Source organism: Serinus canaria, chromosome 1A (genome assembly GCF_022539315.1).
Source record: "Serinus canaria isolate serCan28SL12 chromosome 1A, serCan2020, whole genome shotgun sequence".
Taxonomy (NCBI): Eukaryota; Metazoa; Chordata; class Aves; order Passeriformes; family Fringillidae; genus Serinus; species Serinus canaria.
Window position 1 is genome coordinate 22,005,142 of NC_066314.1, and position 26,525 is coordinate 22,031,666.

The following is a 26,525-nucleotide window of genomic DNA, read 5'->3' on the forward strand; positions in this document are numbered from 1 at the left end:
AGATGGCTCTGTCTCACCACAGAACTAAATTAAGTCATTTGTTTCTGAAGGGGAGGTTTATTTATTGACCTCAATAAAGTTAATCTTGCTTTCGCCTAGAGCTCAACACACAAGTCTAATCTAATGGGCTCATTTCACTTTCCCTATGATTTTTCTATCTTTAAATCCCTAGGTTTGTTTCTCTTTACATCCTTTATGTTTAAATGTAACTCTCATTTCAGACCCCACTGCCTCAGGCATATTTTTTGGTGTCTTTTTCTGTGAGTTTTGATTTCACTGCCTGCTAACCAGTCAGAGACCCTTAAATGTCATGGAAATACCCTCGTGGATGAGCTCCTCTCATGAAAAGGAGGATGGAAGCAGTGCTGGCACCCCTGGAGAGCTCCAGCAGTTTTCTCCTACCAGCTGCTGTGGTGGTGTGCATTCAGGCTCTGCTGCTGAGAGGTGCCATGGTCACTGCTGTGAGCAAACAGTGCTGAACCTGCTATGGCAAAGTGACACTGTGGCAGCCAGCTCGTCCCCTGCCCTGCTGAAGGAGGCAAATCTGATCTGTCCCACATCTTCATGATTCTGACTGGCATCATGGCATCCATTGTGCTGCTCTGCACACTCCTAGTGTGGCTCTCACCTTTATAACTTCAGGAACAGAAAAAATAGAAATGATTCCTGAGCCCCTATCCAGAGCAGCATGTTATCATACAACAGCATGACCCAAAATCCATACACAGAGGTAACTGAGGAAGGAAAAAAACACCACACTCTACTGAAATTCCCCACACTGTGTGTGTCTTAATACCATGCTACAGGTAAATCCCATGCTGACTAACTAAGCATTTTTGTACCAAGTCTCAGGAATTGGTTCCTACAACAGAAATTCAAGTGAAGTGAAGATGGCTTGAGGAAACAGTAGGGTCTCATTGCTGCAGGTGTTGGAAAGGTTCTTGATGTGACCATGACAAGTTCACAAACCAGGACAACATGGTTTGCAATCAGTTGCTCCTAGTATAAATATAAAATTGTATCTCATGACTCACCAGAACTATCAGAAGTGCTGCCTTCTTGCAGAAAACCAATTTCACTAAGAACTTTATTGCAGACTAATCTGAAGCTGTGAGACATACCTATGCCATGAGATACTCGAGCCCCTTATCTAGTCTGGTAACCAAACACTGCAGTTGTTGAGTGCCTGGAGATATTCATTTCCATAGGCAATCTGCCACTCCATGTCTAGATACATGAATTCAAGACATTTCTGCTTTTTTGCCTCTTTTTCCTTTTAGGGGAGTATTGGAACAAAATTCTGTAATCTTGCCTTACATATTGAACTCTTTCTTTTACTTCCACAGTAATTTTTCAGGTCTTCTGTTCACCGTAAGAATTAATTCCAGGATCTACTGAATGCTTAAAGGTATAGTAGGGAAAGTAGACATTTTCTTTTAGTAATATTATGATTCCTGAATCTAGGTCTTCTGTGGAAAATTAATCTAGTCCTCATAGCCCCCAGCAGCATTTACAGGAAATCGCATTTTTGATTATTTTAATATTTAGTTCATAAAATAGTTCCACCTTTTTTTATTTTTTATTTAGTGGTGCTGACACTCTAGGAAGAGCCAGGAATTCTCTATATTGCCAGTAGGACACTGATGTCTGTCCAGAACAAATATGATCCACAATCTATTATATTTTTCCACAACCCAGGAAGTTTCTAGAACATAGAATGAGATTCCCCTGCCCATTGCAAGATGAGTACGTTACCAATGTGCCTGTTTTACTCCAGGTGAAAGGAATGCTGTGAAAGTTATGTCTTACCACCTTGCTCAGCCTAAATTCTAGAAGGCTAAAGCAGAGCAGAAAAATCTATTCCTAAGAGTACAACAGCTCCGTTTTTCCAAGAGACAAGAGGAATTCCATGCATGTGCTTACAAAGAAACATGTCTTCTATAGTTTTCTACATTCTAGTTCTGTGTTTAATCTGTCACCTCCTGCACTTTACAACACAAAATGAAAAATAATTTTTACTTGTTGGAAATAAATATTCTTGGTCTTTGGGCTGTATTTCTGAGTAAAGAAATATAGTTGGAGTTTTTTTAAAAAGAAATAAAAGCTGGGGTTCTTTAAAAAAAATTTTAAGGGATCGCTGTGCTGCTGTGGAAAATGCCTTTTGTGGTTGAATGTGTTTGGGTGACACACAGCAAGCAATTTCCATTGCAGCTGTTGTTAATCACTCATATTTGAGCTAATTCCAGACAGTCCTCATACCTTCATTTAGTTTCTAAAGAAAGGATGTTATACATGGTTCAATTATAAAAACTAAAATGTAGTTTAGATATTACAGTGTTTGAATGTTTTGCTGTATTAGTGGCTTGTTACTGCCATACTAGAATGAGGAACGACTAGAATTTTATCCTACTTTCTTAAATTTATATTTGAGGTAGGTTTCTATTTTAAAATTATTTTTATTGGTGCTATAACAAACCCCACAATTTTTCCAGGTACACAGGAGCTGTTAATTTCTATTGAGGATTCAGGAGGGTCTTTATGTGCCAGAAACTTAATGTGGTCAATGAAAACAGATCATTTCTGAGTCCACATTTTTTTTTAATTGGATTAAACAGGAGGTTTTTTTCTGTTCTGGAGATCAATCTGCTCAAGACACAGACTACCATGACCTCTTATGCAATAGCATAAAGTCATTTTTGCCAGAGGAAAAATGAATCAATGTTGTGTTTTACAAATTAATTTTATTATTCATACTTGTTCTGCCATATAAATCACTGTGACAATCAAAGTCATTTATGTTCTGATTGCTTAAGTGGAATCCACTTAACCCTGCCAGTAATTTCCCTGAATACAAAAATGTTGTGTTGATCACATACAATGAGTATAATTTTTTCTTATAAATATTGGATAACCATAGAAGAATGTTTGAGAAGAGTATGTATACACTTGAAGATGTTTTAGGATTTTTTGGTTAATTAAGTGCAGAAATTTGTTGGAAAATGAAAGGTAAAAATTTCAAGTGAAAACTGAAATTTTTGGGATAATTATTTCAGCTGCTTTTCCTAACGATGTTAACTACTCAAAACTAACATTGGTATCAGCAGCATCAGTAGCAATAAACGAGAGCTTGAGTAGAGCAGTTTTGCTTGGAAGTGAAGTTTGATTCTTGAAGACTTGCCCTCAACTTTTGTCAGTAAATGAAGTCCCTGGATGGGCTATAAAGAGAAAGTGCATCTGTCCTGCAGGAATTACCCAAACCTTCTTCCAGTCTCTTCTCTGTGGATTTGGATGGTCCTGCACTATTCCAAAAAGGCCATATTTCTGCTGACTATGAAATTGTCAAGAACTTTGTTCTTGAACAAGTCCTGCAGCTTAGGTGGTGACAGCCTCAACTGGGACCTTGCCCAGGGCATCCTGACTCTCTGTCACTATCTGCTCAGTATTATTTGCTCCCACCCTTATGAGAAGGATTGCTCTGCTGAAAAACAAAAGAATGCAGCCAGGCTATATGGTAATGTAATTTCCACATTTCCTGAGTATCAAAATATAGGTAAGCAGATTGTGCCTGGGAGGCATTAATTAGATTCCTGAGATGGGTACCGTGCTTTTACTCAGTGCTTTGTTCTCTATTTATTTATTTATTTCTTCTGAAGTTCCTAGTTAAGCCTCAAACACTTTTCCTACAATCCTCTTGTGCATAATTACATAGTAAATAGATAATTCCAGAGCAAAACCCTGGTCCCATGGATGTCACTCACAAGAATTAGGTCAATTGCCTCAGTTGTCAGAAAGCCAAGCTAAAGCAGCCTGAGCCCTGAGCATTTGACCTGGCCCTAGATATGCTTTTAACATCTCAATATGTTTGCTACTTTCTATCTTCATCAGCATCAAATAATAACCAAAGGTGGGCCAAGTTCTGTTGTTCAGGTGTGAGATCCAAGGGACACCCAGCGATCTGGTTGGTGCTCAGGCTGCACATCAGGGCTGCCAGAGCTCCTCGTGAGCAGCTGCTCATGGAAGAAGACTTGAGAAAGCAAAGGCAAGAGATAAATTGCAAGATTCTCGATGGGATTTGCACCTTCTTTTCCTGGATTTGACATCTAATACTTTGTATCCCCATAATAAAGACTTGTTGACACAAGCTTTAGAGGATAAATGAGTTTTCAGAAGTGAAGGAGAGTAACAATACTGGTTATTTAAATGCACTTCTGCTTAAGTTTCCTTTAAAGACTGGGGAATACGAAACACCACCAGATTATTCACATATTAATCAAGTATTTTTCTTATCTGATGCTTGCAAGGCTTAAATCTAAAAGCAAGGAAAAAAAGCCTCAGAATGACCTTTATTCTCTTGAAAGACATTACAGAGTGAGTTCAAAATATGTTGTCCTGGTAGGAAGTCTACATCAATAATGAATTAGCTAAAGAGATAAAGGGTTTATTGTTTCCATGCCTGTTATTTACAGCTGTGATATTTAGACAGGTACCATGCCCTATATAGAGTATTGTGAAGGCTGGGGAACAACCTACTCAACAGTCAGCAAATTAAAATAATATTAGGCCATTACAGAAACTTACATACCCAATCCCTCGCCCCCTAAAGACTGAGACACATTTGCTCTATCTTTCCTCCAAAATCAATATTTACTGGGGGCATAAAAAGATTATGTCCCTATAATCCATGGCAAGCAATTTTCCTTCAAGCCCACTCTACTGTCAGATGCACTGTAATCCTTCTTTCAGTTTATCAAATATAATCCTACTCCTACATTAGATACCAAAATGCAGCTGTGCTGCTGCTGGTGCTGCTAGGACACCACTGTCCTCCCCCACCAGCTTCATCTTTAACACAAAGGAATCTCCTGGCAGCTGTGGCACAGGTTAACTCTGCAATCCACATTTCATTTTTATCAGCTGGAGCAACTCCAAGCAAAACAGATCAGGTGAAAACATGTTTATATTCATTTTAATGAACCAGAGCTAGGTTTCTCTGTTATTAACACTCCAAACTACCTGGTTTGTCCTAATGAATGCCTTCTGTAGTATTTGTGTTTTGGCTTTTCTTTTCTTGCTATAAATTGCAGTAGAGAGTGCAAGATTGAAAACATATGGTCTGCTGTAATTTATTATGAGGAGTTTGTTGTCATTCACAAACCATTAACATTGAATTCACTGTATTAGCAGAGCATCCAAACTCCCTGCACTGTATTACCATTCAATATTCAATTTTCTATCTGGAGTTATTCTAGATTAAAATATGAAGTGAATCACTGTACAGCAGGCAGTTTGCCAGGCAAGAAGTTATTAAATCAAATGCAGGAGGCATAGATTTAACTGTACCAGCCTCTTTTGTGCTCTGATTAGTGGCAAGATTTGTCAGAACACCTGCTTTAGTTTTTTATGTGACTTACAGCCCAAAATGCTCTCAGCCCCTCAGCAAGGTTTCATCAAGATAGCTGCTTTTCAAAGACATCTGAATTTTGTTTGTTTTCTTGAGACCTGCAAAATTACTCTGCTGCATAATTTTTACATACAGAAATGGCAGCCACCTTCAGTGCTGTCAAAAAGATATATTCCCTGTCTGACTCAGAGCATGGCTATAATAATGGGATTTCTTGTTTTTTAACTACTAGGATTTTTAGGTGAGGATCCTGTTATGTGCTCTGCCTGCTTGATTTCCTGCAAAATAAAAATGGCATGGAGTGTTTTCTTTCTCAGAAAATTTGATTGCATTATCCAGAACTTGACATCACTGAAACAATTTGCTCTAATCAGAACAATCATTTCTGTCCTTATGTTTTCTCTGTTCCCCTTGACTTTAGACACTGCAAGCTGAAAATTGTCTCATGCTTTACTAGAGGGCCCAGGGAATGCTGAAAAGCAGCCCTTCAGTATTGCTGTCACACATCCTGTGAAACAGATGCTAACTGCCAAGAGGGGGAGCGTGGCATGGGCAACAGTACACTGACAGAGAAATGTGACACTAGCAGGAGGATGTCTTTCTGTTCCTTCAAGTCAGAGGAGATCCATGAACTGGAGTCAAAGTGAGAAATCCATAAGGAAAGTAGCAAAAAAGCACCAGTGAGGTCTCTGAGACAGACATGCAACCAGGCTATGAAAGCACCTACATTAATGAGTCTGATGGGAAGAGCAGAAATGCAGATTACTTGGAAGCAATGGAAATAGAGAAAATGCCAGTTTTGATCATTGTTGGCCATGGTCAGTGATGAGTGGCATGAAAAGAGGACTCTCTTCCAGCATAGCAGCTAGATGGTAACAGGGAAATAAGATGGTAGGAGGTGAGCTTAAAACAAGTGATTTTTTTCCTCACACAAGAAGCTGTAAATCTCCATGCCTAAGGATGTGAATGTTAAAAATTTGTATTGATTGAAGGGAGGGCTTGATGGGTGTCTGAAGAGCAAATCACCTGTGTTAAAATAAATATAGAGGAAATAGCATAGAGAGAATCTAAACGTGGTTGGAGATTAGAGGGTCCTCAAGAAACACATTGCATTGCTCCTCCCACTCTTTTTAGTCTTTCATGAGCACCAACATGTCTTTTGTCAGCAACAGGATTCTGTATTTATAGGGAACTTTAATCTGGTCCAACAGAGAAACTTCATCTTCTGAATATGAACATCATAGATGTTTGCCATGGATTTCAGACAGCATGCAAGACTAATGAAATTTAATTAATTTCAAACAACAGACTCGCAAAAGGTTTGCTGAGCTGAGATGCTGGTCATTTCAGAAAGCAATCAAATCCAATGAGTTAACTTTAATGATTTTCCTTCTGAAATTACTTCTGAAGTGTTGACTTTTTCATGCACTTTTGAAAAAGGTCTACATCATGCAAGTGATACAAGGCTTATCTTGGCTGTGATTAGTTGTGACAGGCTGAAAGTTAATTAGAAAGTTTAACTGGATTTGATAAATGTCTGCATTTCACCAGCTGTTAATCCTGATGAAACACTGATGTGTAAACCAAGTCTACTTCCAAGTCATGCAGGTGACAGCACATAACTGTCACTGCCACTCACAGGCACATTCTAGAATCACCCATGTCTAACTCATTTCAGGCACTTGTCTCGGGTGCTCACGAGTGTTCAGGAGCACTGCACATTAGACAGGGTAGCCCTCAGTGCTTGTTCCCCTTCTTCTTAAAAACCATCACCTGTGACAAGAGGTCAGAGAGAATGAGCTGCCCCTGCATTCCTGGCTCATGTGACACACTTGTATAAAGCTGACACCCATGTCACACCAGCCAAGGCACTGAAGTCACAGAAAGGCAGCACAGAGATGCTGCTGTGCTACCCCATTGCTCAACCACCACCAGACAAGACCAGAGAATGCAGAAATGGAAGGCCTATGGTATCATGGTCCCCATAACCAGTCCCACACCATGTTTTGCATAGTCCATTCTGCTCTTTTCATTGGGTTTCTCTATTCAAAAGAGAAGTGCAGAGTTATCATAAACGAGAGCAGAGCACCTTGGGTGGAAATGAGGTGAGGAGGGAGGAGAACCTCCCTTACCACAGGAGGTCTCAACACCTTCCTCTGCATCAGGAGGTGAAGTTCCCTGCAGGGACCATGCATGATCAGGGAGGTTAGCAGGTGTGCCCATCCACAGCCCTCAGAAATCCCACTGGGTCTTCCCTCCACAAATGTTAACGCTTCTGTTATGCTTGCCTGATTCTCTTTGGAATTGTTTGCTGTGACAGAGTCTGATGATTCTGCCTTTCACAGCTGCAGGAACATTTCCTCACTGATCGTGTTTGGGGAAGAAGCTGAAATGGTCTCCTCCCCCATACCTTATCTCTCCTCTTGAATCAGGGATATTGAACTTGCTTCAGAGGTCAAAACAGAAGAGTCAACATTTCTGAAAGCCTGACCTAGATTTTTGCCAGCTTTAAAGGTCAAGAGATACCCTTTTTAACACTGATACTGGGCTGGATTCCTCTGATGTCAATACCATTGCTGGCCTGCACTGCCTCAAGGCTGTGAAATTGAGGCACTAAATTTGATTTTAATTTCCATTTGGTCTTGAAGATCAGCAGGGAATTGCAATAATTTAGTCCATGTTGGAAGGCAAAGGAACACATCCAAGAGGGAGGAATAAAATCCCTTCACATCAGAGATAAAAGAAGCTCTTTTCAGTCACGGTTGTTGTCTTGGAAGCTAGAAATAGAAAGTCATCAGTGTCTTTTTTGTCCTGTTGTCATAAGGCAGATTTTCTAAATGATGTGAAATTCTTCTTTTCTATACTTTGGGACTCAGAGCCCCAATTTATCTAATTCTCAGCTTGTCTCAGCATGTGATGTTGTAGATGAAATATAGATCTTCAGCATGAATTATTATTCTAAATCACAAAAAGCATTCCTGTCAAAGGCAGTCTCCAAAAGCAAAGTGAGAATGATGATATTGTGCAATTTTTACAAAAAACCCATCAATTCAGCTTGCTTTGTTGAGCATTGACTCAGGCCCTGGTTCTGCTTCTCTCCTCAGTTCATCTGGCAGATATGAAAAAAGCTGGGAAATTCTTCCTGTTTTCAGTTTGCCTTCCTCAGTGCTGTGTCCCTGGCCCACCAGTGAGGTTCAGGTGTTCCAAGGGGAAAGTGATAATCTTTCCAGCAAGTTTTCTGTATTAAGCAGTCTCCTCTCCTGTCTGGTATTTATGAAATTAGTTTATTTTCACTGTCACATTTAAGTCAATTGAGCTAAAATACGATTTAAATATAATAGTGAAAGTAAGATCTTTGCTAGTATGTTAATTTTTTTCTTTACCAAGACCCAAAACTGCAGCATTTGCACAGATTTTACAGAGGGTATCTCTTCACAAAGGGGTTCAGACACCAGCATGCCCCTCTCCTGCCCTACAGAAGTCAGATATTCCAGCAGCCAGGGGATGGTGCTGAAGCAGGTTAGCCCAGCTCAGCCCCCAAGCATCAAGGCAAGAGCTCCACCACTTCCAAGCAGGGGCAGAGCAAATCTGCACTCACCATCCAGACAGATCCTCTTGGAGAAATTTTATCAGTCTGCCAAAACCCAGTTTTTCAATTTGCTTAGTAGCACTCTGGATTTGGATGTGTGCACTGTAGAGACAGGAATTCACATTTCACATATTCTTTTTTCTCAGTTGACAAAGAATTATTTACATTTAACTATGGTATGAAGATAAGACTGGAATACTATTAGTGTTTAATAAAACCCTGGTTTATATTCAGACATTATAACATTACAGACTGAACTGGCCAATAAGAGGCCTTCATATTCTAAAAGAAAAATTCTTTTTCAAACAGTAAAATTGAGGATTTTTTGCAGTTCACAAGAAAATCCAGTGAAATATATGTAAGTACACAGCAAATCCAGCTATTGCATGTTTCAAAGATAGACCTAGAACACACCATGTTAATGTCACCAGTAAAGACCTTAGGGTGATAGTCAGGTTCTGTGAAAAGGTAAATTCCTGATCTATGTTTGGATTAGAAAAGTTTCTCTAATGAATTTTTTGTTTGAGGTTTTTTGGGGGGGTTATTTTGGGGGGGGGGGGGGGATAAATTTTTTTGGGGGGGGGGTTTAGAAAAATTGTGTTTTCAAGGTGTCTGTGAAGACAAAGCAATGCAGAGATGTGACAGGGTAGAAAAGGAGGTGGGAGAAAAATCAGGGATCTGGGAAAGATGCAGGAACAGAACTGCAGGAGACAAAGTTAGCAGGTGTCTGCTGTCTCCTGCTTCATCATATGTGTGTGATTTCTGCTGTTATATAGGCTTAACAGAATTTAAAGAGTGATTTATATTTTAAGAACTATAGTATTGCTAATCCAAAAGATATTTTCTTATTTAATATACTCAAACACATATGCAATACTGTGAAAATAGTTATATTTCAGTTCCATCCAAACATCACTAGATGGCACTGAGAGCCCCAAAATTCTTGGTCACAAGATGCAGTCATTAAAACAAATGATTTAGACTTTATTTTATAAGATCTTTATTTTATAAATCTTCCCTAAGATTTATAAGATTTTTTTACCAAAAGCAAACCAGTTTTGAACACGCATGTACATAATGTATTTTGTCATATATTGGTTTCTAATTTTCTCAAATATCACAGTAGAAAATAAATAATTCATTTGTTGAAAGGATATGCATCATCCTTGCACTTATTGAAAGTGGATTTTAGCGTTTAAGTGCATCCCTAGGGTTCTTGGATTATAAACTTGTTTAATGACAGTGGTATGTAGTAACATGGTAGTTTGAGCAATAGAATTGCTTAACAGAGATGGAATCATACTTAAATAGAAATAAAGAAAATGCTGGGGACAGAACTAAATGGCATCTTTCAAATCTATTCCAGCTCTGAGAGTGCCAGCTGCCAAGGGCCTGGTGAGGAGAGTCTGATCCAAATCCAAGTCCAGTTTCACCAAAGGAAATGATGTGACCTTGGACACTTTTATCTGAATCTCTCCATAGCTGCAGAGTTCACATAAGCTGAAAGTAAGATACAGGCTTCTTTTTCACCATCTTTCAATTTTCCCAAGCCAGAAGTTCACATATTTTTGGCTCATTTCTAGCAAATTACTCTCCAGAGTTTTGTTGAATGGAGGTATATAATTCATGTTGACTTCTCTCTTTTAACTAGCAATAAACATGGGCTGTTTGGGGAAGCTATCACAAATCAGCTGGGGAGCAGTATAAATAAAGGATCATGACAGACATTTGTCAATGGCCAATTTTAAAGCTTTTGTGAAAAACCCACTGGTGTGCAGAGAAACTTGAGTAGCTAAGAGGTGTGTCTGAGGAATATTCTTGCAAATTAAACAGTCATAGGACTCCAGGAAGGAAAGAAAAATTTTTTCTTAAACCACATCATGAGGAAAACGTGAAGCCTGTAGTAAAATGCTAACAAATGCCCTGATGTTGTCACGGCTTTTCTCTCTCCTGCTCTGCTCCTGCATGTTTTTTATGCTTCTGGCTCATTAGATACAATATTTGAAATTTTTTTGTTACAGGAATTGTTGTGGATTTTCTGATATAGCACAGGTGTGCTGACCAGGTTTTCTGACCTTTCTGAATCTACTGTGACTCTTTGGGGTGCTTTATGATTGCTGTCATTGGATGATTACCTGCAATTTTAAGGTGCACTCTTTGAAGATCCCTTTAATTCAGCTCTTAGTTTCACTCACTACAGATAATAATGTAAAATTATTATACTGCAACACTAGGAGCCCCTTTTGGTAATAATAATTCCTCTCTCACACATGAAACAAGATTCCTTTTTGTTAAAAACTCATTATCCCCAGATCCACCAAACTGAGATGACCAAAATATGGTCCACAATCCTTGATTGTGAGGATTAAAACCAGATTATGTAGGATTTCTGACTTTCAAGAGAAGTGACTTTATTTAAAATGCTGTGTCTTTCCCATTAGTTTATAAATGTTTTTTTTTTATTTCCCATGGGTATAAATGTGAAAGGGCACATCATGCTGATGCTCCAGTGTCACAGAGCTCAGAATTCCCTTCCCCATTGCCACAACCAGACCCATCAGGTCACAGCTGCCAAGTAGCCTCAAAAATTTCTGTGGTGGGGTTCTGAGGGGTCAGGAAGGGATGAGAGCAGAAGAAGGAGGGTGATCTATGCTGATAAGGATTTAAACAGACATACTTCAGCAAAACTATTATCTGTGGAAATTATTCTGGTTCCAAAGTAGAATTTTGATGGAAAAATGAATGTATTCCAAAACTCTTACCAGGTATCCAGCACAAATTATATCAAATTATTTATGTTCATTATATGAAAGTAATTAGCATTCTAAAATAAGTAAGAGGCTTTGTGCTGGAAGGTGCTGCTGAATAGTACAGACCCACTGTGATTCACTCTAAGCTGTGAGTCTGACAGGAACTATGAACCTTTTAGTCCCTCTAAATAAAGAAGGGGATGTAATGAAGGGTATGTGTGGAGTGCAAGGAAGTAATTCAGCACTTTGGATAAATGACACTTACTTCCTCCATAAATTAATTGGCTCTTTTTCTGTTATATCTCTTCTGCAGAGGGAATTACAGAGATGCCCTTTAAGTTTAAATTAATTTCCAGATAAGTAGCACTACAACGCCTACCACTTTTACAGCCGTGTACATAACTGCCAGTATCACATTATTGGTGATTATTGGCACTCATAAAGTGAGAACAGCCTGTTTACACTTAGCCCTCATGTGGCTGTGACCTCTGCAAAAGGAAAAAGAAAATTCAGCATTCCCACGAGGCAAAGCAATTACAAGGAAAAGCCCTAAGATGTAATTTCACTATTTGTCCTGTCACACTCCAAACACCTGCTGGCTCCACAATGCTGGCTCCTGCAGGAGCTGAGTCAATTTGGCATTCTGAGGTGCTCAGCATGCTTCAGGACAGCACCTGGCTGAGCCTGATACTCCATGTGAATAGACAGAATCCTCAGTGATTGCAATCTTTAAAGGGAAATATTGCCTTTCCTTGTATATAGATCTTATCACCTAAAGTGGGTGTAATTAGAAAAAATGCAAGTGGATGTAATCAGCTTGGAATGTGCATTGGGCAGTTTTTGAACCAGACTTGCAGCACTGACCCTAAGTTAAAGCACATTATGGAAGCAATTTAAACTGCCTGAATTGAAGGAAAATTGGATGTGCAATCACATGAAAATCTTGAGTCTTGAGGTTTGTTTTGGGAAAGGTTTTCCCTGACAGACTTTCTCTCCCATAATTACACTTTCATTAAACATTCAAAGCAACACCTATTAGTGAATTTATATTAATAACCAAAAACCACCACAGACACAAACCAGACATGAAAAAGCATGTTCCCAGATGAGCTACTGTTTCTGCTTCTTTTTCTCTTGTGTAAGTCTTAAATTCCTCTCAGCTTTTGCTGGAAAGATTCCCCCCACTTGTACACCCACAGATGGAGTCTTCTGCTTTTTTCAGGAAAAGATTAACAAATCAGTATTCAAATCTTAAAACTTTTACAAGCCACAAATATTGCACACACAGGCAAAGTCTGACCACTCTATTTAGGAGGACTGTAACATTATAATCAGCAATCAGCTAATGAAATGCTCAGAAATCTTTCCTTCCCCATGGATTCCTACTCCCAGTCTCCACATATGATTCAGTTAATCCCTAGCTCTCATGCTATTTAGAGCTGTACTTCATTTAGTCACTGTATCATAACATTTCATTACTAGCAGCAACTCCCAACAGTATTTTATTTGTACTTTTTTGATAACTAAGGCTTGTTCTGCTCATTTAGAAATTTTTCTCTGGTACAGTTTGGTGGAATTTATCCCACTAGTTCAAGACCAAGTTACTGTAGAGATATTTTGTTTTCTTGCATATTTTAACAAAACTTCTGGTGAATTCATTTTTTCTCTAAAGTGATAAAATTCCATGTGACTTGTTTGGGGCACTAGCATATGTTTGTTTATTTTATATATAGTAGGATTTTACCCCAGGACTAGACCTTCATAGATGGCAGCAGCCAATAAGCACCAGCATCTGTTTCTTTTCTTTGTTGACACTGAGTTTTCTTTATCTATTTTAATCTGATCATATCCTTGTATCTGGACATTTGTATAGCTGGAATGCTCTTTTACAGCCCTTCTACTTTTATATATGTAAAACATAATATATGTTTTTTATATAAAACATGTTATATAATATATATTATATATGTGTATTTTTATATTTATTCTTTAATGTATATTTATGCTTTTGAGTTCTTTCACTGAGAAAATGAGCATGAGATGTGTCCCTCTCTTCCTCTCCTGTTTTTACATGACAAAACAAGTCTGGATTTTTCATAATTGAGGCATTTAGAAAGTGATGTCAGATAAAACATCCACCTAACAGCAGAGGTTCTGGGTTTAAATTCCATGATGTTCTCAGATCTTTACAGGTAAGTAGAGCAGTCTGTGTTCTTTTCAATGCTTTATGTGCAGGTTAGAGCACAAACTGGAGGCCAGGTCATCTAATCACTGACTCATCCTCACAATCCTCATCTGTCACCCCACTGCTTTGGTGAACCCACCATCTCCAACATACAACCACAGTCCGGATGCTTTCCCAAGAGTTTAGCTTGCAGCTTTAAACCCACTCCAGCAGAAGAAGATGCAGCACCATTTTTCCTCTTGAAAATTCATCCTTGAACATCTGCATATAAAGAAGGAAAATAGCACTGCCAGCACATGCTCCAGACACACATTTGGAAGAGATCTGTGTAGCCATTACCACATATATGCCTTCTGGACTGAGCCCCCATTTGAGAAACAGTCCTGTGCAAATCATGATGTGGCTGTGCTAAGCAGTTCTTGAACTTTTGTAGATGCCTGAACTTATGAGGAAAAATCTTCAGATACCTGTGGAATACTATTCATGGGAAACATGAATACCTGTGGTCTTAAAGTATCTAGAGGGTTAGATGGTAAGAGGTTAGGAGCTAGATTTTGGATGTCTACCTATGACGGAAATTTGAAACTAAGTGATTGAGACTCTCTGTCCTTCTCTATTCATAATGCCTATCTGGCACCTACCCTTGCTGTGTGTCTACCTTGCAACCCTGTTGGGCTCTCTGTACCTCACCTTTGCAGTCAAGCACACCCAGGAAACACCTTGCTCTGAGCTGCAGTCCACCACATTTGCATACACATCTCCAAAATGGGCTGGACAAACATGTGCACCCAGCATCTATTCCAAGAGACAACTAGACCTTCAATGAGTCAACACCTGAGCTGGATGTCACCTGTGTGTCTGGAATTCAAGCATATGTAACTGGAGTGTAAGTTTTGGTTTACTGCAAGACAAATACACTCAGCACTTCCAGCTGTATTGCTGGGTGTCTCCTAGGAAAGATTAAATCATCTCAGAAGTTCTACTCCAGTAGATTGTCATTAAAAAATAAATCTCCAGTTAATGTGAGCCCAGTAAAGTTTTATGTTATTACTTCTAGCCAAGGTTCCCAGGACTTTTAGCATCCATTAGTCAATAAAAGCTTCCTCACAACCTTGTGAGAAAGACAAGCATTACTTTCCAAACTTTCTGTATAAATAAACTAGCTCAAGCAAGATTAAATAAAACCAGAGAGCACAGGAAAGATTGAATCCCAAATTACTGCAGTATCTGCATCACTGGAAGAAAGGGTCAAAATTCCAATGCTATTTTATAGTCAAAATGTATGAAATTACTTATCCTGGGATTCTTTATAAACATACAGAACTGTCCTTCCTCCTACAGACAGCAAAGCTATCTAATTAACCCGGGGTTCCTGCATTTGTAAGAAACAGAAGGCAGGTAAGATGGACTTTGCTCTTTCCCATTAACCAAGTTCCTGTAAGGAAGATGAGATCAGCGTTGTCACAGCTGTGCCTAAACACTCTGGACTAAGAGATAAGCTTATCTCACCAGCAATTTAGCAAACTACTGGTAATTGATTGGAGGTTTTAACTGCAAATGTGGTGTAAAACACTTTAGCTCAGACTCCAGGCTAGGTTAATGGAAGAAAAATGTTTTCCCTGACAAGTACCAGGGAAGGAGCAAGCACGGGGGCAGTCCCCTTGGCTGACATGCAGTAAATTATTAAGGTTCAGAAACCCACTAGTCTACCTGAACCATTAGAGATAAACAACCTATCACCCTAATTAAAATGCAGCTCTGGGAGCTGCCCTTCAGGAGTAATGGAATGTGCAGTGCTGACTCGGTTCTGTCTCATACAGGAGGGAGAATGATTATGCAAAGTCATGAGTTCACTTTATAGGTGAGGCAGTAATATTAATGAAGGAGCTCTTCAAAACAGAAGCATGTGCAAAGCTTTCCTTGCAGAACAAGAGATTATGCTGTCAGTGCTGAATAAAAGCTTGCTATGTACTAAATGGGTTTATTCTTAGTGGACATTTTCAATGTATTTGTTTTTTTGCATTCAGCTGTACCTACTACAAAGTATTATAAGAGCTTACATCACTTTTATTTTGCAACTGTGCTGTTCTACAGGAAATAAGCCCTGGCATTGGGTTGGCATAAGGTCACCTGTGCTCCAGCAGTTTTCAGGATGCTTTGAGACAGAGGAGAACAGGCAGTTGGATAGAGTGCAGGACTGCAGGGAAGGAAGGGGAGAAAGGAGTGTCACAGCCTGGAAGCCAACTTATCCAGACAAAAACTGTGGGAAGCCAGGCCACCCACTCCTCTTGCTGCTGTCAGGGGGAGGGCACAGTGTCCTGAGCTGGTGGTTGTTGCTGGACAAGTGGCTCTGAATAAGTACCTATGAAACCAGAGAGCAAAGGGAGTAAATGCTGCTATAAATGATTAACAATGGCTCCATCTCTCTCCTGTGTAAATCTACAGAGATTTTCCAATGGAAGCAAGAGGAGATTGGGAAGCTTTGGGAAGCAGAACATGTTGAGTAATTGCAACTTCACAACTGAAAGCAAATTTTGAAGTGGCCTGATGCTGCATGGTAATATCTTTTTTCTTCTGCACTAGCAGGATGGGTGCTGCAGAAAGAAGTGCAAGCAGGCAGCATCCTAGTGTGGTCCTCAGAGCACTGCACAGCCAACAGTGGACAGAGGCCCAAGAGCTCCATCTGAAGCACTTTGCAAAACTTTTTAATTCACCTTATGTTTTTTTCTCCTTTTGTGGGATTTTCTACCAATGGAAGTGATTTTTTTTCTCTGTAACAGGGATTTTTATTTTAAGTAGACTATTACTACAAAGTTCATTAATCACTCATCCCAAGCTTTCTGACTGACAGCAGTCTGCTTCATTCCATTATTGGACTCTAATTGAAAAACAATGTAATTTAAAATTCCAGAAGCAGATTAAAACCAGCAGTTGTCAGAACTCCATTCTCATCAGGAAGAAATGTAAGTGGTTACTAGCCACTACCTTACTCCAGTCATTTTTTCCCTCTTCCCTATTGAATAATATGGTACTGAGAACACATTTATCATCACTCACAAGCAAAATGAAGATAAACATCCTGCAACAGATTTCAGAACTATCCTTGAACTAGAAGCATGAAGAAGCAGATGAGACACTGAAATGCACTCTGAATTTAAATGGACACTTTAAAAATAATCTCCCTTCAGGGCTAATATTGTGTGGAAAATTCACTAACAGCAAAATAGCTCAAAAAGAGGTCTCATATGTGAAAATAAGCAGAAAAGAAACCATTAGAATAAGGAAAAAAAACACTCCTGTAAAGACATTCTTCTTCCATTTCAAAACCTCTGCTTCTCCCAGGGTTCCTACATAGACACTGAATATAATGGCAGAATAGTTGCACCTGCATTTCTTCACATAAAGAGTTATTTTAAATTCAGAGTGGGGACAGCAAAAACAATGACAGCCCAAGAATGTTTCCAAAGGAAAGGGGAAGACAAGACATCAAGTACTACAACCCTTGACTTAAATCCAGGGAATAACCTCTCTTGAAAACAGTCAAAAGTCTTCAATAACTTTGCACTGCCTAAAATGACAGAATGTCAGGGTAATCTTTGCAAATAAAATATCCAAGCATTTTTTCAGGTTTACCTCTCTGTGGATGATCTGTGAAATGAATTTCACCCTGATAGCTGCAGTGCTGACAACCACAATTATTCCTGGTGTGTATTTTCAGCTAGTTCTTTTGTCCAGCACCCACTTGCACACTGTGAACTTCAGCAAATAATACTTTGTGTGTGTAGATCAGTGTGCAGGCCAGGCTCTGCTGGGTGGTGTACAGGTCTTGTCAACAGCTTTCAGAAGGGCATACAATCAGAGCAAGAAAGGGCCAAGAGTAGGGAATAATGAGTATGTCAGCCAGACCACTCTGGTAAAGCAGGTTTCCAAAACAAATCTGGCCTGATGTGCATCATCGAGACACGGCTTTACCCTAAGCAATATTTGAAGCAGCCAGTCTGTTCCTTCTGGAATATCCATGAGCCAGTGCTCTTCCCTGGGAAGAGACAAGAAAGGCGATGCAACATTCCACCCTTCCTTCCTGCAAGGCAGACATTCCCAGCTCTCTGTATACAAGACACAGAGATGCTTTGTCTAGGAAATGTCAGTCACCATAAAAAGCCAGATAGGTTAGCTCACAATTTTGCCACCACCAGTCTTGTGGCAGCTGGCAGAGAGTACTGCTCATTTCCATCTTAAAGTATTTAGAAAGATGTCTTCTTGCCTTCACACAGCCAGTCATTCACAGGGAGGGCAATTGTTCAGACCTTTGAAAGGCGCTTCCAGGTGGGTGCTCCACACAGCTTCCTTCACCCTCTGCCCCAGATGGACTGACTGAGGCATCCAGGCTGTATCAGTTGGTGAAATGAGATTGCAATACATTACAGCAGATTCACTTTGCTCTTTTGCCACAACCTTGCCCCAGTCAGGTGGGTAATCAAGCCTGTCTGTCAGTCCTAGAGTCGGCTCCGTCTGGATACAGCCCCATGTTCCCCCGCCAACTCATTCCCTTTTACACAATACAGAGATTCATTTTGGTGAAAACATCTTTTCTGAAATTCAATCTCTTTGAGTACTGAGAGCTAAATTTTGCAAAGGGAAGGCAAATGAGAACATTTTAGCAGGTAATAAAGGGATGATCAAGCTCATGGGTTTTCTCATCAGGGATCCTTGTCTTGTGGTTGAATGAGTTTGGACACTAATCATCCAAAATAGTGTAGTGTCTTGCATTCCAATGACAGAATGGTCAGATAATGCTTTAGACTGCATGGAAGAATGTGGTTTAGTAGGTCATGCCCTTGAGAGATTTTGTAATGGGAAATAACTTTTATAGAACCAAGAATGAGTTGGTTTGATACTAATTCTGCACACGCTTCTGCAGTGAGAATACCCAAAGGCACACTAACACTGATAGGTAATTTTTGATTCTGTGAGGATAATTTTGCATTATGCTTAACACTAAATTAGTTCACAGCATCTTCTTACACTTCATATTTTTGTAGACATTACCTGTATGATTCACCCTGGCATTTCATGGGAGATCATGTGCCTCATGCCACAGGTCTACACTGCAAAATCTAGACTCTGTAGGAGTATCCTGATGACCAGTGACATTCTCTGTTGCTGTGTGAATCAACTAGTTCCACTTCAGCAAAGAGCATGTTTGTGGTAATTTTAAAAGTTGCACACTTGAGAATTACCCAATACTGAAAATGACAAAAGCATCATTAGCCCTGAAGGCTTCAGCTCACAGATGGAGAGAGCTCTGATGCCATCTACAGAGGGCACACAGGAGGGGATGAAATAGGCAGGCAGCTTCTGCATGATTTCAAGCCAAGCAGAATGAGGTTTGGCCAGAAATCATTTGGATTTCTGTTATAAACTAGTGGGCCCTCATGTCTGACCCAGTGTGGTCCTGTTGGCAACCTGTAGTCAAATCTGGCATTGAGAACACTTCCATCTGGTGTCTTCCCTGGAGGAGATGCAATAATCATTCAAGTATGAATGACACTCGAAGAGACAGATGCCTCTTCCAGAGGCTATGAATGAGCTGCCACAGCACTGCTGCCACTGCCTCTGGCAGATGAAGAGGGGACCCAGAGACAGACAGACCTTCCAGCCAGAATTACCTTCTCCCAATTTCCCCTCACTGCCCACAGCAGTGATCTCCCCAAGACAGTCACGGAGTGCAGCTGTTACTGCTCTTGATGGTAAGAAACTGAGGCAGCAACAGTTTCCAGGAGCTGACAGTGGCCAGTGGAAAAAAACCAAAAAAGAAAGATGCTTAAAAGAGATGAGTTATTTTAGAACACCTGAGTGAACAAGTTGCCATATCCCTGTTCAGAGACAAGGGCCACAGGGCACGGTTTGAGATGTATTTTTAAGCAGAAGGATCCATCCCTGGCACCCAGACATTTTTGAAGTGCCCTCACAGAGCTGAAACACAGGCTTTGGGCAGAGGACATGCTCTTTCTTTTGCCTGGACTCTGCTGGCCAGAAACCATCTTGGCTGTGGAGCCATCATACCTCAGCCAGGCATTGCCTGGAGAAATGGAGAACAGAACCAGGCATAGCTCTGCCCCAGAGCTGTGGGGGTGGATAAGAGAGTCTTGGTACTGAACAGACTGAGCATAGAGGCAGTGTGACACAGACAGGTAAATGATAAGGCTGAAGCACTGGTAATGCTGGAGCTGCAGGGTGTAGCACCAGGAGGAGACTCCAGGAGAATCACCAAGGCTCCTTTGCAGATGGCAGGCAGCTGGAAAGGGGTCTCCCTGGAAACAGCCTCTAGACCAAAATCTTTACTGTTGACAGCCATCTGAAGGCAGAAGGAAGAAGAACTCTAGGGTGTAAGGAACTATCACTGGTAGGATTGTTTAATTTACTATTATTAACATATGATAATTATTCAAGTCTTCCTAAACTTCCCCCAGGTAAGGAAGGTTTTCCTGTCCCCTTGTCAAAGCATTCAGCACCTGTCAGTGATAATGTGTTTTCCATTAAATTTGGCTTTCTCAGGTTTCTGAGTGACACTTGACTCAGTTTTGGTTTATATGTTTACTGAGGTTTCCAACTGTGCTTCAGTTTTGTCTTCCAGTCTAACGTTTTTGATAATAATTACATGACTCATATCCTTATGCCCTTGTGTTCTTCATACTCCTGAGTATAATTAACAGATTAGTCAGTGGGTCAAAAAGTGAGGGACAGAATGGTCCTTTGGTACACTCCCAAATGATAAACAAAGCAATCCCTCTCTAGGTAATTCCTGAAAGGACAGTCCATTTGTCTTATGGGCACCAGAGAGACATGGGAAACAGGAAAGATTCACTTTCTGTGTTTCTCAGGGACTGAAAAACAGTTACGGCTGGAGATTTTTTCCTAGCCTTGTGAGTGGACAGTGCATCTGAATGCTTCATAAATATGTTTAGGGAACATTTCAACATGTGTGGGAGAAGAAAGGAAAAAAAAAAGGAAAAAAAAACCACAAAAAAAAGAACAGAAAAGAAAAATATAGAAGTCAGTGTCAAGTGTTTATTTTCTAAAGAGATCACATACTAGAGTTCTTTCATAATGACTATTTCTATTGTAGCAGATGACTGATGGAGCATTAATCAGCTAATCTGCAGGCTTCTGTGTGCTAGAGTGGCATTTTTTCCTGCTATTACTATTGATTCATTACCATCCCATTAGCCTACAGAATTGACTTATGAAGCACTTTAGACATAGGAAAAGTAGATACCACCCAAAATTATTATTACTCTAGAGCTAAATTCTCAAGGATTGACACCACTGATGTACGAGACATTGTGACTTGTCTGTCACTTAGTCTTGTAGGTTTGTGAAACACCTTTTGTCCACATGGAGACTGTGCCAATCTGACATGGGATGTCCACTGCTTGCAGTAGTATCTCTTGGTTTAATATTAACAGATAAATTAGCTGTAGGATTACAGAACAGGTGGAGTCTAGGAACACTACATTCTAACTTTAACAATATTTACAGTTCTCAGCAAGTCATTTCCCCTGTCAGTTCCTGCTCCAGCAGTCACAATAATAAAAATTATCTAGTGAAGAATTATTTTACACAGCCTACTTCAGACAAATATTTTTGTAAGGAAAAAGGTTTTTGAGCCTCAGAAATTTTCCAAGTACTACTCCTCATTCAGTAGCCACACAGTACAACTTCTTTTTCACTTCTGGACTGTGAACATACTCTCGCTAAAAATGGGCTAAAACAATTCCACTGATGTCCCAGGAAGATGATCAATCCCCATAGTTCACATTTTGACAACAAGAATCTAAATAACCAGGTCTTATATAAGTAGGACTGGCTTTGAAAAGAGGTGAAGAAGATGATTGCAGAAAAATCCACACTGGCTCAGTACCAGTGACAAGGTGGCTTTTTCATGGCCCCATTTGCACTGAGTGGTTCAGAGGGTAGAGAAAAGTCAGCCCCACAGCCCCTGTATTACACAGCCCACACCCCTGCCCACTGCCATCTACCTCTGCACCTGCTGGGGACAAACCACGCTAGCAGGAGGCTTCCCAAGCTCCGAGAGGAGAGCAAAGAGGATGAGACATAAACTTCAGGGAATTTAGAGATTTTAGAGAAGCTAAGATTTTAGTTAGAGATAAGCTTTTTTGGGGTTAATTAAAATAAATGGGTAGGCCTTGATGAAGTTAAGAGTTAGTAGTTAACTAATAATTGATTGCTTGTCAACACAATGTTTGGTTAGCTGGGTTTCTAACGAAGAATATAGAAACTGATAATTAGCTTTTAGGAACAGAAGGCAATTGTAGGCCTCCTCTGTTCTGAAACCAATTGAAGATGGGGAATGGGAGTTCTACCAAGGGTTCATTTGTCATATTTGCATTGAAAAGGTAGAAAGGTCAGAAGGAGGAAGACTTCCTTTACTGCCTCATTTTGGGACCCCTCCCCATGAAAGGGACCACCGACCCATTTTGAGGAACAAACTATGCATGCTTAATAGCTTGTGAACTGATTATCATGTGAAGCAGGGAATGGGAAGGGCCAAAGTTATGAATATGCATTTGTATTTTGGGTATTCAATACTGGTGTTGATAACAGGACTCTGTAATCACCTGGAAATCGCCGTGTGTATTTGGGAGCCATCCGACACACTGCCCTGCCACAATAAACATAGGCTTTTGTCTTGGTTTGGAAAGACAGGTGCCTGCTAAAGAAGGCAGGAGCCTCCCCCGAAATGGAGAATGCAAACCCTCCCCACCCCTCTGAATTGCTATGAATTTTAAATTAAGGGGCTCTCAGGCAAAAAATATGGGAGCAGGAAATAACAGTGTTAATTGGGAAGGAAAAAAAATAAAAAGATAAAATAAAACAATGCAATATACTAGAACACTGACAGAGTCAGAACTCAACCTGACACCCTGTTGGTCAGGGTGTTGGTAGCAGTCCAGTTGGAAAAGTGGCTGCAGTCCTCCTGAAGTGTCAGGTGTGGTTCTGTTGGAGCAGGAGGGTCCTGTAGAAAAAGGGTGTATTCTTCCTCTGCAGATCCATGGAAGTAGAAGCAGCTGCTGCTCCTCTGGGGAATCCAGTGGAGAAAGTTGTGCTGGTGTTTCAGAACCTCCAGGTTATATCTGGGTAGCAGTGCTTGGCTCCTCCCTCTGGGCAGAGCATCTCACAATGGGATGTTATAGTTCTTATCAGTCATGCAGTGACATTCAATAGCCTGTTATCAGCAGATGTCCCCTGCAGAGGGAGGAGTGATTATGATCACTCAGGGAGAGAGATAAGGAGAATTGCCCACTTGACACCAGACAACTGCCATACAGATGGTAACAGAATACATCTTGCCTTGCAATCTGGAACAACTTTCTAACTTTAAAATGTTAGAGAGTCTTTGTCTGTCACAGCTGGATATCGGTACTAGATCAATATCCATAATTTTAATAAATCAAGGAAATCCAGGGGGGGACAGCACTACCTTGTGTCACTTTTCCCTGGGCAGTCACATAGTGTCACCTGGGTAGGGCTTGGCACAGGAGATGTAAGGAAAAAGAGGGACAGGTACTTTGTGGGTGCAGACACGGAGGTGGCAGATACATGAGATATCCCTGCAGAGAGGGGGATTTGCTCAGCCTCAGGGCTCCCAGCTGGCCATGGAAGACAGCACTTCAGTGAGCAGCTCTGTTGCTGACACAAAACTGATTTTTTTATGACTCAGTAGGAGGACAAAATAATACATTAATTTTCAGCTTTGGGAAAGAAAACCACATTTGCCTGCTTTACTGAGGTCACTGAGCCCACCTTGCTTGCTGAGTCTGTGAAAGAATAAAACAGCTTTCTGCAGTGCAATGTGACAGAGCACCAAAGAGATCCCTCTGACAAGAGCAACAAGGAGGCAGCTCCATCTTCATGTCTGCCCCAGACACATGCAGCACATTTGAATCACCCTTTTTCTGCAGCTTAGGCAGCCACTGACACCAGTGAGGTTAACTGCTAGCAAGTCATTTGCATTCATTTCAGACCTGAGAAAAATAATGAGTGCATAGAGCACAGTGGTGGTGAATGCAGACCAAAAAGATGGGCAACTGACAGAGCTGTTAATGAGTTAAATGAAATTGACTCAGACTCCACATTTTCTCAGCCAAATGTGCATATCACAGAGTATATCTTAAGAAGACGATATAGTTCTCCTCTTAATTTGGAAACAAGGTACCAATATAAAATCTACCAGAACCTTATTGAGTGTGGTCAGGAATCACAGATCCTTTATGAGCTTCCAAGATAAGGCTTAGTCTCCCTTAACATGAATAGTGTAAACAAACAGGCTTCATTCTTGACTGTCTTCCTGCATCACTTACTAGCAATTCTGAATACAACCCTTTATTACTGTAAAAATGACTGCAGATGGCTCCCAGAAATGGACTCTGGGAGGCATGAGGAATGCATCTCCTCCTTTTTAAACTGTATAAGGATCTTCCAGATTTGTAAACTGCTACAGGAAAAAAAAAAAAAAGGTAGTCTGGGAAAACAGGCCTGAGACAAATTTGAGTGAAAGTTGATATTAACACTGTGGCTACAGGGAACAGGTAAAGAAAATAGAACGTATTTTGTAAACTTATTATTCTTTGTCCTTAGCTTTGACAGTGTCTGTTTAATTCCTTGCACACCTGATGTGACACCTTTTCCTCTACGGAGATCGTTCATATTAAATGAATAATTAGTTTGCTCTGTTGCTTCAGTTTTTATTTAAAATACAATTAATAGGCAAATTCTGTATTCCCTCTAGGTTTTATGAATTGTAAACCATACACTAAATCCATTTTACTTAAACCAACAAATTTTCTCAAAAGATATGAGTTCTTCCACACTGTAAGAATATCTTTAGCAATATCTAAGTAGGCAGATGATAATTACTCTGGGTTTTTTTTGTCGAGTCTGTGAATCTGATGCACACTAATTACAGTTTTATGTGCAAGTAAGTAAAACTTAATTCTTCAAAGTTCTGAACAACTTGCCTAACACCTGGAGGTGGCAAGCACCACTTCAATGTGCCAAGCTCCTCTAAGAACCCTTGCATTAATGGGGCCTCTGTTACAACCCAAGCCTTCTCCTGTTGCCTGTTAACAGAATTTGATGCATTCATTATAAACTGTGTTCCAGAGTGAGAAATCCCTTTATATTTATCTGTCTAATCTCTGTGTTTCACTCATGGCTAGACAGACTGAACAGACAACAGTGAGTGTTGTCAGACTTCTAGGAATATCAGCTGCATTTGTAATCATCTTCCCAATTCTTATTTTAAAAATAATGCATGCAAGTATATTCATGCAATGTAATAATAAACATGTCTGAAGTAACTGCATACATGCAGGAAAGTATTAGACCAAAATCTCACACTTGGGATTCTTTACATAGCTCAACTCTTTAATGATGTGGCTGAAAATGGAATTAGGGTTTATTTTTCTTCTGAAGGGTAGCTTTCTGTACTTCTTTACTTGCATTTGCTGTTCAACACACTGATGCACTGGACAACAAAAACCAGGCAAAAATAGCCTGAGAAACTGTTACAATGATAACACCGAGAATTCAGGGTTTTGTTTTTTAAATTGCTATTGCCCTTTTTTTGTGTCCTTTCTTCTCTTCCTGACAAGTGTACAGGAAACATTTTTTGTTCAACGTACATGATAAATGCCTGTCAAAAGCTTACATGTCCAGACAGTCAAAATTTCATCCATGTTTTTAACTAAAAGCATTACTGTAAGTCTCTGTCTTTAAAATACCACCAGTTCAGTCCACTGGACAGTCTCCCTGACCAAGAACCTTCTATTGATGTGTTTCTATTTCCTTAGAATGCCACTATATATCATCCACATTTCTGCTCCCACAGGAGTTCAATTTCTTAATTGCACTCCATAAACCATTGTATGTTAGGTGTGCACTGCATCATTACAAGAGAAGACATAAATTTCACAGGTATTTAAATGGTGCAGTTTTTTGAAATAGTATTCTGGGTTTTTTTATCATCATATCATACTCAAACTAGAAGAAACTGAAAAACATTATTTTCAATTAAAAAAAATAAGTTTTGAAGACTTCTCTCAAAAATTAGGAGCTGAAATATAAAATCCATTATTTAATTCTCTTATGATTTTCTGTTCACATCAGTGTTGTGCATCACAATATATTACCAGAAGCTAGCTGAAATTTTCTGTAGCCATTTGGCTAGCTGCAATATTTTGTTCACAGGCAAAAAGTAGTTGCTTTTCCAGATTCTGCTGGGTAAGATCTGCCCACTGTTTGAATTATTTTGAGTATCATACAGATGTAAGTGTTACAGAGTTATTTCAGATTTGCCATCTTTATCTCTGATGTGTTGGAAGTTGTTCAGACTTTCGCCTCAGTCATGATATGACTGCTATCGGAAAAGATTCTATCTAATTGTTCTGCTATGAAAATTTTTACTGTGGCAAATGCATGGAACACAGACTGGAGGTACAGAATGAAAGGTGGAACGAAACACACAGGAGTGTCAGAAGGTGTCTGCACTGAAATGTTGAAAATTCATAGAGAATT